Raw genomic sequence first — 4,047 nt, 5'->3', positions numbered from 1 at the left:
GGACACCTCGGGGGGCCTTTCCGTCCTCACGGAGGGTCTCTGCATTCCCGGCAGCGGTAGAGAACCCCGTGCGGGGTCTCTGGTCCCCAAGGACGGTCCCTGCAAAGGGTCTCCCCCCTCCGCAGCAGCCCCAGGCAGAGCTCCGTGCCTCTGGTGCCCTGCGAGGCAGAACTCCGGCCCCAGCAGGGCAGGGGTGGGCAGGGGGGCTGTGCCTGGGCAGAGGGCACAGTTACATGCTTGGTTTTGTGTGTGTGTCTGTTTTATCTTCTGTAAATTCAGCTGACCCCATCCCGCGGGAGAGATGCCAGCCGGCTGTGCGGGTTGGTCCCCAGCTCATCCCGTGCCTCCCGAGACCCTCATCCCCCAGCAGATCCCACTCCGGACTGTTTGATCCCACGTTCAGCCCCGCACATCGGCGCTGCTCCTTGGCAGAGAAGCGGCTTTGGCCTCCCGCCTCCTTCCTGTGTCTCAGCAGGGTGAGGCAGTGCCCAGCGCCAGCTCTGCCCTCAGCCCGGTCCCTGCCCAGCGGGACGGGACCGGACCGGATGGGGGGAGCATCCACTCTGCCCTTTTCTCTGCCTGAAAGGGAGTTTCCAGTGTCTGTGGCCTCTCCCGCCTGCCCCATTTTTAGTGTGTTTGTCTCACTGTCTGGGCGATTAAAAGATAACTGGGTATTGTTTGTATCCCAGCTGTTTTGGCTACTGTTGCTTTGCTGTTCCCCCTTCCCTTCCCTCCTGGGAGCTCTTGTTGCCAAAAAAACAGCTTTGTGCTGGGGACCCAGTGCCTGCACCCCTGCCCTTGCCTGCTGCTGGCTTCAGCTCACTCTCAGGACAGTGGTTACAAGGAATGAGCTTTGCCCACGAGAAAGTTTAGCTGTATCCAACAAGTGCCCTGCTTGATGTTTTCCAACCTCAGCAAGGGATGCCGGCGCTGTGGCTACACCCTGGAGGGCTGGGTGGGCAGGCTGGTGTAGGAGGGCAGGAGTGGGGGCTCGTAGTCTGCAAGAAGCTGCAGGAGAAAATCTCTGCTGGGTACCTGCGTGCTCTGGCTTGCTCACAGCTTCCTGTCGTCTGGTGTAGCCATCAGGCAGCATCAGCCTTTGGCCACTGTCCCTGCTGACCCCTGTCCTGCACTGCCAGCGAGGAGGAGAGGAGGCAGGGCCGGGGAATTAGCTCAGGTCTCTGCTATGTGACACGTCTGTGTGGGTTGGCACTGGTTCCCACCGCGAGGCGCAGAGCCTGTTCCTGTGCACACGAGTCCCCCGGAGCACCCCGGGTTCCCAGGGGCTTTACTGCAGCCTGAGCCCCTGCTGCGGGGACAGCACGTGTGGCTGCTGCCCGTGCAGAGTGACATGGACCCAGGGCCCCTCTGCTGTGGCCCCTCCATCCTGCTTTGCCGCGGGGGGGTTGGAGAAGCAGTGATATCATCGGCACTGAGCCTGACTCATCCCGGCTCTCCAGCACAAGCCGTGCCGCTCAGCGGGGCACCCGCTTTATTCCAGTTAAACCAACGCAGGCAACCCAGCTCTAGCCACGTCACCATTTGTTTTCCTGCTCATGGCCAAGCATGTCTGCTCCTGGCCAAAAGGTGAGAAGGGGTGGAGGTGATGCCGAAGTCAGTAAAGAGCCTCCGCTTCTGGTGAGGATCCCTAAGAAAAAGCCTTGCCAGATGCCTGCAGGTGGCAGGCACCGCAGCATCCCTGCCTCCCCTGTGCCCCCAGCCTTGGCAGATGGCACCTTCTTGTGTCTACAGCCCTCGCCCTAACAAAGAATGCCCAGGTCCTTTGGAGGTGTCCCCTGGAGATCCGGGTCACCAGCTCAGCCCAGGTAGGAATGATGCCTCTCCTCTCCGTGACGCAGAGCTCAGCTCCCACCAAACATCCCCGGGGGAACCAGCATCAAAGTGTGCCCATCATCAAGAGAAAATGTAACATGGCTTGTTCCCGCCCTTCCCTTCTCAGGTTTCTCCCATCTATTAGAGGTTTGGGAAGTGAGTCAGGGAGCTGCGAGGATGGAGCTGGGGAAGAGTTGGCTGTGAAGGGAAAGGTGAACCAGCACCAGGCAGGTGAATCACTCGTTGGAGAAAATAGATTTTATTCTCCAGGAGGCAGGCGTGGAAGGGGCTGGGAGTGAGCTGCAGCTTGACTCAATCAGTACATTGTGGAGCCAAGAGAAGAGCAAGGCAAGGCTGCTTTCCCAGCAAACGAGGTGATACATTGCAAGGAGCAGCCTGCAGCAGGCACAGCTCCAGCAGCTGCCGGTCCTGCAGCAGCCTTAAAAGGGGAGATTTTAGCCTGGGACAGTGGGGAGGCAGAAAAGCTGTAAACACCCTCAAAGGGACATGGCTGCTGAGAAACAAGCATCTCGGCAGGGCTGGGGAGGTGAGGCGAGGGGAACCGGGCTGGCTGGGGTCCACGGCACTGCTCTGTGCCAGGAGCCTGTCAGCTCCTTGCCCGTGTCCTGCCCTGAGGGAGGGGAGCCCAGTCCTGCCACTTGCAATCCCTTCACGGTGCCAGTGGAGGCTCCTGCCAAGCCCCGGGGGGGTGGTGTCCCCACAGGGAGTGTCGTGTCCCCACATCCTCAGGCTCCACACCGTGCAGATGTCCCGGTGGCCAGCCAGGCACAGGAGCTGGCAGAGCTGGGAGGTGCAGGAGCAGGACACCCAGCCCCAGGCAAGAGGCATTCTTGGGGGACCTCAGCAGACACCTGAGCAGAGTGACACATCAAGCTGAGGTAGGGGCAGCCCCTAGTCGTGTGCTCTCACCTGCTCAGCTGCAATTTGAGCAGGCTGGCTCCTTCCCAGCCACGTCAGCAGCCCTGCTCAGCCACAGAGCATTTGCCTCCAGTAAACACGCCAGCCCAACCGAGCACCACAAAGCCTTGTTATCCTCCTGAGTCAAGAGAGGTGACCACACAGTATGTCAGTGTCAGAGCTGGGCTTTACCTGGCCCAGCCCTCCCGGGCCACTCCCTGCTGAAGGGATTAGGCCAGTCTGGCCTTGAGAAATAGCACTGAACTGGCCATCAGGAGGCCAGACAGGGGAACAAGGTGCAGTTTCACACTTGCTGTGCACCTCAGGAAGTCTCCTGCCTGCAGCTCCCCACCTCTGCTGCCAGCCCCCTGCCTGCTGCCTTCTGAGTGATGTCCACTCCACAGTGTGCAGGCAGCTTCTGGCACTGTGATAGTTTTGGGGAGTGTCCTCAAGGTTGGAGGTGCTCCAGCTCCTTCTGCAGGCAGCCACAGTACCTGGAGGCTGCCCACAGCCCAGTGGTGCCCCCTCAGCTGTGCCTGCTGTCCTGTCAGTGTCCCTCACATGCCCTGGCAAGGTGGGTCTTCCCTGTGGCTGCCAGATCCCCAGAAGAGCTGTTGGCTTTGCACACAGAGGGCTCCTCCTGACAGAGGTCACAGCATTGGGCACCAGCAGGGCTCAGGGGCTGCTGGACAGCAGTGTCCCCAGCAGCAAAGCTGTCACCAGCAATGAGCGAGCTCTGATGTGCCATACCCCCTGCAGTGATGCCATCCAAGCAGCCAGGAACCCTTCTGCTCCCTTCCTGCTGGAGGAGAAGGGCCTCCTGGGGCAAGACCCAGGGTCAGGCTGCAGGGATGCACAGTCCCCCTATTTCCCTGAAGGCCACAGCAGCCTTGGGAATGGCTGGTGCCAGGATCAGGGGAGAAGGTTTGGTAGGTGCAGGTGTTGAAGACTTTGAACCTGCAGACACTCAGGGCTTTGCTGCATGTCCTGCATTGCTTTACCCCGTGCCAGGACAAGAGACTCAACCTGAAGCAAAGCCATCCTGGCCCTGCCCTCACTCCTTCTGCTGGCAGCCCCCTGCCCCACTCGGGGTGACACGTGGAGTGGGCAGTGCAGCCTGCAGGGGAGAGGGTGTAGGGGGGCTTTTGGGAGGGTGTGCTGGGGAAGGGGTGCCATGGGGCCCTTGGATATGGGGTGCAGGGTGTGAGGAGCCGTGGGTGCTGGTAGAGACCCCCGAGGGGACGCGATGCTGCGGGATCCAGAGGCGCAGGAACCGGGGGGCAGCGCTGGGGCGGG

The 4,047-nt window shown here is 61.0% G+C and overlaps 1 protein-coding gene across 1 annotated transcript in view; it reads left to right on the top strand.

Moving 5' to 3' along the window:
* The window catches only part of LOC104389752, a 10,607-nt gene that overhangs the window by 2,451 nt on the left and 4,109 nt on the right, over window positions 1-4,047 (top strand). The window lies entirely within an intron of this gene.

The sequence above is a fragment of the Chaetura pelagica genome, unplaced genomic scaffold, assembly GCF_000747805.2.
Source record: "Chaetura pelagica isolate M959 unplaced genomic scaffold, ChaPel_1.0 scaffold275, whole genome shotgun sequence".
Classification (NCBI taxonomy): Eukaryota; Metazoa; Chordata; class Aves; order Apodiformes; family Apodidae; genus Chaetura; species Chaetura pelagica.
This window is presented reverse-complemented; position numbering and strand designations above follow the sequence as displayed.